The following is a 13,499-nucleotide window of genomic DNA, read 5'->3' on the forward strand; positions in this document are numbered from 1 at the left end:
TAAAATTGGAGATACAGCAGACTACTGCAACATTTGTGAGAGAAACAAATGTTAGAGGGTGAAAAATAGCTTTAACCCTCTGCTCTTTCTACAATTTCACTTTTCCATTGATTAGTTATGTTGACGTGCACTGTTTTTACCAGGATTTATCACACTGAAAATAGGAAGACGACACTCTAACGTCCGTTTGCTGCTGTTCTAAAAGTGTGACCAAATGCTATCCTAGAAATCTACTGTTGTCATTTAAGGCTTTACTGACTAGTGGGGCTTAATCAATGCCAGCCTATTCACAGTAACCAAATGTTTGTTTGCTTTTTTCTTATTTTCTTTTTTTCTTGCTTTCTTTTCATTTTTGATTTGTCAGCACAAAGTTCGATGTTGCTCTTAACTAAATCTATACTGTATATTTAAATATATGTATACTACTGTACACTTTACAGTATATATGTAGTAATATGAATCACTGTACAGTTTGGGGGTCTTTTTTGTATACGGTTTTTAACAGATTGAAATCTGTAGATATATGTGGATTTTTGCCAGCTTTTCTGTAGTTATTAACAGCAAAAAGCTGTATATTTGCTTGTAATAAATAAATGATGAAAAATGTTTGATTGTCTCTGAATTTCTTCCAGGAAATATTTTACTACATATTACAAAATCAAAAGTGACGTATTGTGAGTTAATGAATGCAAACCAGACTTCTTTGTTACAATACTTGATTTAGTTTGATATTTTAGGTCACATACACATACAGAAACTTAAATTATCATCTTGCTAGAGCAGAAAGTTCTACAATGTCATTTTACAATGTCACCTATTATGTTCTTAGTGACTGATTAGTGATTGACTAAAGATATTATTACTGTTCCCATATAAAAAGCTACTTAATTGAAAGTACTGGAACAGTGGTCTCTTGCCAAGATCTGGACGAAAACCCAAACTGAATGGAAATTTGTCCTAATAGTCAGAATCACTTGTAGAAATATTAAAAACAGACCAAAGCCCTGCAATTGATTGGTGCCCTGTCCAAGGTATCCCTGCCTTACGCCCATTAATTAAAAAGGAAATGAAACTAATGAATACATTTGTTATTAAACTTTATTCTGAAAATAATGTTTAGTTTGTGATCACAGGCCACTGTTGAGTGGATATTATTGGCTGCCAGAGAGCACGATGCCACAGCAGTAGTGTAATGGAAATTAGATTAATCCTAGTCTCTGATTCCATGTGGACCATGTTCTCTCTGTGTTTGCACTGGATTCCTCTGGAAATTGTTTTCATCCACCTCTAACCACATGCCAGTATGTCGATTAGCAACTTCAAATTGCACCTAGCTGTGTGAGTAAATAAGCTGGAAAATGTCCGATGACATGAGATGAACTGGCCCCCTGCTGTCCAGTATTTTCGGGTAGGCTATGGACTCCTTGTTCAGAATGCAGTGATAATAATTTAAGTGTAAGTCACAGTCGCAGATATAAATGTGTTGCAGTAGCACATAATGAACACAGGGTGGCAGGAAAGTTAAAACAATTAGTAAGTCATGGATTTGAAGGTGTTTGCACGAACGTACAGGAAATTTAGAATAGAAAAACATGGAAAAACAACAAAGTGAGACACCACTGCCATTAGCAAATATGCAGTGGAGGCCAAAACGTCTGAGACCAAAAATGCTTCTAAATTTATTTTATTTATTTATTTTTACAATTTTTATTACATTTTTTTCGAGTGAAAATCAAATCTGACAAATGAACATAAATGTAAGAATTCACTAGTATTTGGTATGGCTATATTTATAACAGATGAGAAAAAGCTAAAATTTTTAATAAAACCAACGTTTGATGAATAGATTAAATCCACCTGCTCTTTTGTAAAATAACTTAATCATTTTCATAAATGTGCTTATTTGTTTTTTTAGTGGTGCCAAATACAAAAAAAAAAAATGTTTTTATTCAAATTAGGGGTGATGATCCTGCTCTTTATTTTTGTACACAGAGTATAGTAAGTTGTTAAATGCTGTATCGGGCCCAGGGTGTGCAGCTAATTTAATTATTTTTCAACTCCAATCATTTTTTATACTTATTTGTTTTTTAAAAATGCAAATGACAAGTTAAAAAGAATGAGTCTGTTGAGAACAAAACAACGACCAGATAAACACTCAATACAGCAGTTATATGATATGCTGGATTTCATGCAATTACGTGTATCAGCCACTGGGTGTCAGTAAAGCAAAAGACTTGGTTGCACAAGCATAAAAATAAAAGCATCTAAAACTTTAAGAGATAAACACTGAGAAAAACCAAATTCGTTTTCAGCCCTGTATTAATCCATATATTTCTATTAATAATTAATTGACTGATTTATATATTTATTAACTGATTGATTGCACCTATGGTAAATATGACACCACAACTCCAAACTTCCAAACGGGCCCTTATAGGTAAATTCTGCATTAGCCAAATTATCCACAGCTATAAATGTTTATCTTATTTCTATTGTAAGATTGAGGGGAAAATGAAAACACTAATACAATACACTTTATCATATAAAAATATCAAAGTACATTAGTAACAACAAGAGTAAATTTATTTCAATAATGTAAATAAATAAATTAAAATTTAATATTTAATAAGTACGAATTAAAATGAATATTTTACTTCAAATATTCCTACACCCCCAATAAAAAAACAAAACCTTTTAATAGTGCATTTACAGTAATTATTAAAGCAGCAAACAGTAGAATACAATATTATATTAAAAAAAAATTAATAATGCAAGATAAAATGCTTGAAATACTTCAAATGGCTATTATTGCTTATTTGTATACAATCTGAAATTTTCTGCACTAATGTGCTGGTGCTGATGCAAATTTGAAGTCTTTTTATAAAAGCCTAAAATTATGTTTTGTTTGACCTGCTTTTATATTAACAGTTATTTTTTCTAGTCTGCTTCCTTGTTTACTCACACTCAGTACAAGCAGTTACTCTGAAAATGTACCCTCCTCACTTGATGTGGAATGTTAGTTGCTACTGCTTTACAGCACCCCGGGTGCTTAAAAAGTACATTAGGTATTGTAATGATCTTTGAAAAATGGCAGTTAAAACATTAAAAGCCTCAACGAGTCTTTATCACTCACAAATAAAAGTAGTAAAATGTATGTGTCTCATTGATGGGGTGGAAATCCTATTTTGTACCTTTAGTCTGTATTTAACATGGTACAGTACATTAAAATCATTCAAACTACACCATTGTTTAAGGTAGATTACATAAGTTTACAGTACATGTAAAAATATACATAATAAAAGTGATATACTATATATACTATTCTATATACTGTATACTATAATATACTATATTTTACCAAAACAGGTAAGTAAATCTGAATCTTCATTTTTAATTTTGTTACTATTTTTTATCCGAATAACAAGTTTCCTTCATAGATGAACATTTGCCAACCTGTAAGGCTGAAGCATGTAATGCAGGCATCACCTTCTTGTGAACAGCAGCATCATATGACATCCGAACACACCCTGCTTTAATTTTGCTTGCTGGGATTCTCAAAAATGTATGGCTGTCACTTCTTACTTCCTACGTTATTGTGACTCCTGCAAGCCCACTATTCTTATTTACTCATTTTAAAGTGTTAAAGTATTATATGAACAATTGAATTGTCATGTCATTAAAACATTATTAATGCATGCAATACATTAATTATTACAATATTACATCATAACGTCACATCATAATATCCAGGTATGCAATCAATAAAATATAATTATCACAGTTACAAATCAAAAACTAAACCTAATGCTGCTGGTTAACATGCTGCTATTAATTTATAGTTGTGTCTTTATATTGTAAAACATGCTACTCGGGGCTGTTTGAGGTGTGGAAGTCATAATTAAACATTTTCCTAATAAGGATTAATTAGGTTTTAGCCTATTAAGGGTGCTAATTAAAATCAAGCAGCCAGGAACATAACTTCCACAAACTCCTTGTTAAGAGAGAGAGAGAGAGCTCCTAAAAATGTAAGTAAAGCTACTATTGAAAATGGGTAATGGAGCATGTCTGTGTTCGTGTGTGCGTATGAGTGCACGTATGAGTGTGTGTGTGTGTGTGTGTGTGTGTGTGTGTGTGTGTACTCACTCAGCTGTGAAATCTCCATGAGGGCTGAAATTGCAGTTATTTGCTGAGATTATTTATGAGTCATTTGGCTTTTTATTCTCTCTTTGTGTGCTGGACGACCCCTTTTATTAACGACTTAAAATGATTCTTAATGGTTCATGAAAACACTGAATTTGCCGTGTAATTGGCGTTGAACATCAAGTATGTTTTTCTAAGGTCTTACTTAACCTGGTCAAATTGTAACAGTGAGTGAGAGACAGCAATTTAAGGGAATTTGGGTTATATCTACTTTTTAAGTTTTTCATTAGAAAGTAGCATGTTCAGCATGTAAAGTCAAAAAAGTTTATATACACTTGTACATACTTGTAAAGGCCATGTATATCATGGCAGTCGTAATATGCATACAGCAGGGCACAGAAAAGTTACCAGCTGTAGTCAATCATCAACACTAATGGGTAATTTAAGAGGCAATACCAAAAAATTAAATGACATTATAACACATCAAAGAACACCCACAATAAATTTAATAATGTTCACTTCAGCTAGCAGTGGTTACCTACTGTCTGCCCACTGAGGAATCCAATTTTGCATCCCTTAAAAGTTTAGAAATAAGAAAAAATTATGGTAAAAGAAAACAGCAAAAAAACAAGTGAGAAACTGATCAAACATTAGCAAGAGTTAAAAAAAAAAATCAAAAAAAAAAAAAAAAGAGGAATGGTTTGCAAGAAGAGAACAAGTAAGTGATGAAAGTAGAGAAATAGAGGAAAAAATAAATAAAAAATGAAACAGGAAGGTAAGACAGCTATGTTAATAGTTATCTTACCGTGTGTCTCAGATAAAGATTATTGTGGTGTTAAAATCTGATAAGTATCTAATAAGTTTTCTCTCTCTCTCTCTCTCTCTCTCTCTCTCTCTCTCTCTCTCTCTCTCTCTCTCTCTCTCTCTCTCACCCACTCACTATGTGTATGTGTGTGTGTGTGTGTGTAAAGCATTAGTCACGGTTGGTTAGCAGCTACTGCTTTGCTAATCAGTTCATTAGAGCCTGATACATGGTGCTTGTACCTTTTCTGGTACGTTCCTTTCCTTGTGATATGATCTAAAGGAACATCTGCACTAATTTAGGCTTAAGTACATTAGATCAGAATACATCAGGACTTTAGAACAGGGTTTTTCAAGGGTCGCGAGCCAAAAAATGGGTCACAGAGAAAAATAATAATAATGAAATCAACAAATTTTAACAGGCGCAAACATGAACTAAACTTGTACATGAATGCCCCCTTGTGGAGGCTTTACAGTACATTCTGTAATACACAGTGGGACCAGATTGCCACAATTTTTATTAATTAGGTATATTTTGTTTTGTGCCATTTCCCCTCAGACTAATTCCATTATGTCTTTGTAGACGCCAGGCCGAGTGATAGTATTGCAGTGGGTACAATTCACTGGGCGAAAGGTGGGAAATACCCTACACAGGTTGCCATTTCATCACAGGGCAAACACACATACACATATTCACACCTAGTGCAGTTTCAGTTATTTTCAGATCATTTTATCTGTGATTGTAATTGCATTTTGTTTACAAATAAATAATTGTATGAGTTAATTATATTTGGTTATTTCTGATGTGTATGAAATAAAATGTGGGCGTAGTTAATAAATAGCTGATGATAAGTATGTGTGGGATAATAAATGGTGGGGCAGGTTAGTAGTTCCTGCAATGCTCTCAACATGCTGCTGCTCTGTGGAAAAACCGAGCTCTGCCTAATTAACTGCTGAAAGCCTTCACTGGGGGGGGGGGGGGGGGGGGGAGGTGAGGAGGCCTATTATACAGCAGAGCTTTTCTTCGCAACAGGCCTTTCAGCACAGAGCTCAGCTTAAAGTCTGTGGGAACCATGATGGGTCGACATCATTACACGACCAATTAAGCTCAGGTCAGTGAAGGCTAGAGAGAGAGTGAAGACAGCTAGGACGACTGTACTCTACTCTACTCGTTTACCAAGTCTTCCTCTATTCTCTATCCTGTCCTCTTCTTCACTTATACTCCTCTACACTCCGATGTCCAGTGCTCCTTTTCTACTACGTATCACTTTAGACTCCACTATCCCATCCTCCTCTCCTCTACTCAATACACATCTCTATCTCAGACTTTATTCGCTTCTCTACCGTGTTCACCTCCACAAGTTAAGTCAAATTTATTTGTATAGCATTTTTTACAATGGACATTATCTCAAAATTTTTACACAGTTCAGGACCAAAAACCTCCAATGAGCAAGTCTAGGGCAACAGTGGCAAGGGAAAAATCCCTAAAAATTACAAGTAAGAAACCTTGAAAGGAACCAGGCTCAAGAAGACCCTCCAACCTTCTTGGGTGGCGAACTGGATAATTGAGTTCATTAGAATTTGATTGAACAGACAAGTTATTTACACCCCTCTATCCCATCCTCCTATTCACTGTTCTACCATGTACTCGTCTAGACCAGTTTTTCAAACTTATTTCCAAGTGACCCACAATTTGTCCCTGATTTTTACCGCAAGCATTTTGTGTTTTGCGCCTGTTAAAATTTGTTTATTTACAGACTTACAGTAAATAGTCCAAGCAATTGAGGGTTAAGGGCCTTGCTCAAGGGCACAACAGTGACAATCTGACAGTAGTGGGGTTTGAATCAGCAACTTTCTGCTTACTAGCCCAGTACCTTAACCACTAGGCTACAGCTGCCAATGTTCATACTAATATAAATTGTTATCCACTTATTTGCAGTTTTAAAATGAAGAGGATGGGTTTATTGTTTAGTCATTGTTTGCTCTTTTCAAAACTTTTATCTTCTGATTTCCTGTCACAGTGTTTGGGCAGGTTTGTTTCTGGTTGCCATCTCTATAGCCGTACAAACTGAGGTGGGTAAATTGTAACGAATTTCCAAGCCCTAGACGTTAAAGCCTGAGGCAACAGGTGACTTGTTTTTGTCTGGCAGAAAAGTCTGTGGATGCCAGCTGCAGATGCTGCATGCTCAGCTGGTGTGAAACAAAGGGCCAGGTGAGCGCATAAAGAGTTTTACCCCTGCAGAGGCCTAAAGAGGTGCAGTGTATGTGCCTAGCCCAGGGGTTCAGTATGTGTATCTGCATGTGTTTTTGTTTGTGAGCGTCTTTTTCTCTATCTCTGTACCAGCCAAAACCTGCACCTGGTCTGCAACTCTTGCAGGTGCTTAACTTGCTTTTGTTGGGGTCCATATGACAGTTCCTCTTTAAGACAAAACTCCAGGACTGGGAGGGTGGGGGCTGTGCCAGCTGTGTCTTCAGCAAAGGATTACGACACCCCCAGCCCCACACACCCTTTTGCTGAAGGAGAAGAGAGCACTGTCAGTGTGGGAGGCTCCAGTGGAAATTGTATGTAATTAGGTATTTAATTAGGAAGCCAGGTGCCTGGGGTGCTCTCTCGCTGTCTCTTAGCCACTACATGAGTGATTCCCCATACTGGTACTGAAGTACCCTTGTTGTTTTCCCTGCTCTTATATAGCTGATCCAACTAATCAACTAATTAACAGGCCCTTTCTGAGTCACAGTGAGTTTGTTAGTGCATAGAAAACACCAAAACATACAGGGCAGGGGTACTCCAGTACCATGGATGGGAACCACTCCATTAAACACATTTACAGTACTCAGCCTTACAGTACAAATATTTTTGTTGACTCACTGTGAATTACCCACTTAGCCTTCAGCTCAAACTCCACCAGTTTTAGACCTATTATTGACATGTTTACTGTTAAAAATCCCAGTACCTCTAGGCCACATTATACTTTCCAGCTTGTGGCAGCTAGTCATGTCCCTACACTTGTGCCATCTTTACACACTTCCACACTACTCACCCACTATACATAACTGTATATGTCTGCCAGTCATATCAGTGCCCCGTCCAGACTGTAGGAGTTGCTGTTGCAGCTGCAGGTAACCTATTCATCATTCTGCCATTTCTCCAACAAACGTAGCCAACTGTCTGTTGTGCAACCGGTCTGGTGGCCAGGTGGTGGGCTAGTGTATTAGACCGTTGCGATACCTGAGTGCTCAATACACTCTAATGACTTGCTCATTGTCTACAAAAATTCTATGTACCTACCTCAAAATGTATTAAAAATGTATCTATTATTTAACCAAATGCCAAATTATGGGATTATTATGCATTTGGGGTCTTTTCTTTTCAATTATAGTGGTAAATAATTCATAATAACAACCTTAAAAATAATATTTGTATAAATAATAATAAGTGCCATGTCAGGGCCATGATTACAATAGTATACATGGTATGGTATATTAACTGTGAAACTATGAAACATTTTATATTGAATATCTAATAACAGTGCCTGTTAATATGTATTATTTGCACAACTGACATGCCCACACAATTCAATATTTTAAGATGCCCTTTAACACAAGAAAGCTTAACATAATGAGTATGTAAAATTGTATAGCCTCTCCCTTTCTCAATAAAAGCCAGCAAGTGGCAGTTGCACAGCTGTTTGAAGGACAAGAAATTGCTTAATCCCTAATCCCTTTTATGACCAGATAGGTGTGTGTGCATGTGCAGGGTGTATTCAGCAAAGGAAGTGGTTCCATGGGTCCCACTTTGCTGTGGAGATCCTAACTACTGAAGCAGCATGCAGTTACCTGATCTGAGATGAAAGCTGCCCTCTGGCTTTTTGACAGACAGGTTAAATAGGAACACTTACGGTTCTGTGATAGATAGGAGAGGATAAGAGAAACAATACCAGCCGAATTATAGCCCTTTGCTATCGGAGTCACTGATACCTGCCCCACACGCAAACACTGGGTTCTGGATTCTGGGTTCTCCTACTTTCTTCCTGCAGTCCCAGGTAGTTCATTTCCAATTGTGTGACCTTTTACTATGCGTCTAAGTTTTTGTTGCTCCTACAAAGTCATGACGTTCTTCAGGACTTCTTATAAGACATTACTTATATTGCATACGTTTCGTGCTGGGTTTGTGTATTTCTATCACGTTGGTGGTTATAAACTTGTAAATTATACCATTTTGCCACGTCCCTGGGAAAACACAGCCTAATTGGATGTCTAACTTCCTTTTTTCCCATTCTTGCTCTACACTTCCACTTGCTAATGCTTAACCCAGATCTCATTACAGAGAGAAGCACTAGGGGCTGCTTCACAACAGGGGTATTATGAGATTATGATGAGATTAGTGGTATCTCTGATTAGATAATCTTGAAATTCTCCCTTGTTCTTTAAAAGAGCCCCTTAAGACCCCCTACCTGAGGAGGAAATTAGTATTATAGATTTGGCCCTGACTGATGGTCTGGGCCAACGCTCGGCTTGTCTGCAGTCTGCATGGACTGTTTGATTACAAGGAATTTTCATAACAGCATGGCAAATGGGCATGATTCTTTAGCCGCACCCCCTGCAAATCTCTACAGTAGCTTAGTTTACTCTTCTATGGGTGAAAGAAGGTTGACTTTATTGTAATAACATCTTCCAATAAGAAAATTGGTTAATATTAGGATTCACAGGCAAATATTTAGATCTATCTATATGAGTCAGACTTAATATCACTACTGGTACTCAGTATCAGTCCAAATTGAAAAACAGGCATTGGTAATATAATATAAGTAATATAAATGACTTTAGCATTTTTACATGTATCTCAAATTGTATTTGCAATTAAGCACAAATTTTTAAAATGTGTAAAACATAACATGAGGGAAGAGAAGTTTTTTTGACTGTTGCTCTTCATCTGTTTTATCCATCCAATCATCAGTTAAATATGAGCCGTCTGAAGTTTAGGCCTCAGAGGCGCTCCGGGTTGATTGGTGCCACATCGATGCATAGAAGCCCAATCATCCAGAACACGATCTTCAGACCCTCCCACTCGCATGCATGATTGGCTTACAGATGACTGACAAATATTTGGCTGGTGTCCAGGACAACTGTGGGGTAACTGAACAGGTAGGGCCCGATATAAAGAAACTTTCAGACTTTCAGAAACTTTTAGACCCCTTTGACTTTATTTATTTACTTTATTGCACACTTTATTGTGTTGTAGATTTAATAAATAAAAAAAAAAATTCAAAATTCACTCCTGAATTCAGGCAGTTTATCCCATTTTTCATGGTCAATCCTCTCAATCCCCATCAGAATGAATAGCAAATTTCTATGAATGACTGGAATTGCTGGAATTTCTATATCGTCTGGTCTCTTCACAGAGGTTGGATAGGGTTTAGGTATGGTTTTTGGCTGTCCTACTCAAGGTCATCCACTCCTCCATAGCGTCTCATCTATCTCTGCACAAGACTTTTAAAACTCTTGTAGATTAACAGGTGGGTTCTTTTTTCCTCCTTGACCATGACCTTTCTTGTTTAAATGGCCAGATGACTGACCCTAGGAAGATTCAAGGTCGTTCCAAGTTTCTTCCATTATGAATTACTGAGCCACTAATGACCTTCAAAGCCTTATATACTGTTCTATGATCTATGCAAAAATCGTGGGTCTTAAATCGTGGGTCCTTATAGACCCAAATTTCAACAGATAAACTCCAGTTAAGTTCTTAATGCAGCTGGGTTCTAGACATATCTCATGGATTATTAGTACAAGTGTCATGTTTGACTGGTGGTATAATATTCTTACTATGAATTGCTGTATTTTCCTTTTACCAAATGTAGAAAGACCCTTGTCTTGACCCAAAAGTTGCAAGTTGCATGTTTGAGTGTGGTAGCCTCTGGGATTTGCAGTCTATTTAGTACTACTGAACTTACTACTGATTGTTAATATGTTAATAAACAATTACAGTAATCAAGATGGCAATACAGTGAAATGTGTTTTCACTTTAAATCCCTTGTGTGATTTAAAATCCTTTGGTGTGACACAAACATGCAGAGACAAGGACATTTGTTTTTAAGTATAAAAAATGGTTTGGCATTTAAGTATAATTTTTATGTCACTGTATGTTTTCAGAATAAAGCAGTTTTCAAATTTAATTAGAAAAATAATGTACAACTGTTTAAGACAGCTGATCCAGGTAATCAGCCTATGGGTGGAATTTGGGGTATTTAAATAAACCACAATGCATATTCCACCAATAGGTTGATTACGTGGATTGACAATTTTAAACAGACAGACAATTCATCTGAAGTATCATACAAATAAGGTGTTATACAATCTAAACAAGTGAGTGTAAAGATTTCAGCTCAAGGGTCCAACAGGGACTGTTGGGTAAAGGTGGGATTTGAACCCTTAATCTTCAACAACAGCCCAGTACTTTAATCACTAGGCTACCACTGCCACTCTCTTTCTCCACGCAAAAGAGGGCAGTATGACTACACTGCAATTCTGAGATAGTTTTGTTATTTTTGAAATTTTGGATGTGTGACACTAACTAAATAATAAACTATTTTAGCATTTTAATAATGTAACACTACACATAGGGTACTTTGGTCTGACATGAGAGGAAATTAACTTTGGCATTTCAGTAATCGTGAAAAACCAAAGAACAACCTTGGACTTCCCGGCATCAGAAATAGCAAAAATTCCTTTCATTGAAGTTTTATTAAAGCTTCATTGCAACTTTCAGGAACACTAATAGAAAAATTTACAGTATTACACACATTTTTATGGGTGAAGTGTTTATCTTTTGGAAGATATTCTCAGGAGTGTCTTTCTCTAAGCCCACACAGTTGGCTGGACTGTATACGATGTCCACATCAACCTGTTGGACAAAGCAAAGAAAAGAAATACATTCTGAGATCTTATTTCTTATTGTACTCATATTATACATTTGGGTTGTTTTTGTTAAAGGATTTGCCATGTCCCAATTAATTTAATGTTAGGATACATGAATATATTTCAGATCATCAATACAACACAAAAATACAAAATGTTTTTTAAATTATGATTTCATTTTTGAAGGGAAAATGATCTTCAGTGCTACCTGGCCTTATGTGAAAAAGTAATGATGAAAGTTTATTCTTGAAAACGCTAGTGTAGCAAAGACCCAAACAATGCTGCAAAGAGTTCATCCACAGCAATATTAAAGACTCATCACAAGTTATCACAAATGTTTAAAAACAATTGTTATGGCCTAGGGTGACAAAACCAGTTAGACAGGAACATATATATGGATAAAAATACTGTTTGACACAAATGTGTTAAATATTGGTTAAAATATATAAAACGTACTTATATGAATTATACAAATACAAGGTTTCCTAACAATTACATAATCATATGATAATAGTTGAGCTGTTTGTATTAAAACAATAACCAAACCAAAACCTAATTCATTGTATACAAAGAAGTTTTAACACTATTTTGATGTTGCTTTATAATGGTTTTATAATGCAGTATAATAAAATCATTTTAGCAGCACCTTCATGTACAACATATACTTTCTTCATCTGTCAACAGCACAAAACACAAGGATAATGTAATTATTAAATAAAAAAATGGCATGGTCTAGCATTCCAAAGGTGAGGTTTAATTAGCAACAGTAACTGACATTGGATATTTTATGATTTTATTTTAGATTTTATAGGTTATCTAGATCTGGCCTGTAATTACAAAGCATTTTTGGTCTATACATAGTTTTACAACAGGAAAAATCTAAACAGCCCCTTTAATCTAAAAAATACATATTTTTACATCCTTAAGTTTACAGGGTCGCTCTTAACTAAAGACACACAACCATCTGGCAAGAGCAGATATAAGAAAGAGTGAGAAAATGTCACAAAAAGGTAAAGGGTGGGATGAAATTCAAGGAAGTAAGTGCAGGTATAGGAAGTCAAGATGAAGATGCATGAATAGGATAAATCATTTTTCAGGATGTACCGTTATAGTGCTGCTTTGCCCTGACAACTGGTACCAGTCTGCTCCTCCAGGCATATTTTCCCTCAGTCCTCTACATATTCTGGCACTAGCAGTTTCAGGTAGGCAGTTGCACTATCCCAGTAGCTGCCTGCACCCCTGCTGAGTGCACCCCATTACAGCCCCACTCCTTACACACTTGCCTGACACACTAAAAGCCAGGCCTGGGGAGTGGCCAGGTTAAGAGATGGAAAATGGGGCACCGGCCAAAAAGATGGGGCTATTTAGGGCACTGATTGCTGATTTGGCAGCAGGGGGGAGAGTGTGGTAATAATTCTTGCTTTTTCACCTTTTCTACCTTTTAGAGACATGGAGGAAGATGGAAAATTCACAAGGACAGGGGTTAAGGGTAGTGTAAAAGAGGTGTGTATGTGATAAGGTGTAACAGCCGTCTTATCACTGGGTCACTAAAGCATGATTTATTTATTCCAATATTAATGATTTTTAATTAAATGTACAGTGGATTCAGGTCTCAGATCCACTGACTGTTTGGACACTTACTA

The sequence above is a fragment of the Trichomycterus rosablanca genome, chromosome 15 (assembly GCF_030014385.1).
Source record: "Trichomycterus rosablanca isolate fTriRos1 chromosome 15, fTriRos1.hap1, whole genome shotgun sequence".
Lineage (NCBI taxonomy): Eukaryota > Metazoa > Chordata > Actinopteri > Siluriformes > Trichomycteridae > Trichomycterus > Trichomycterus rosablanca.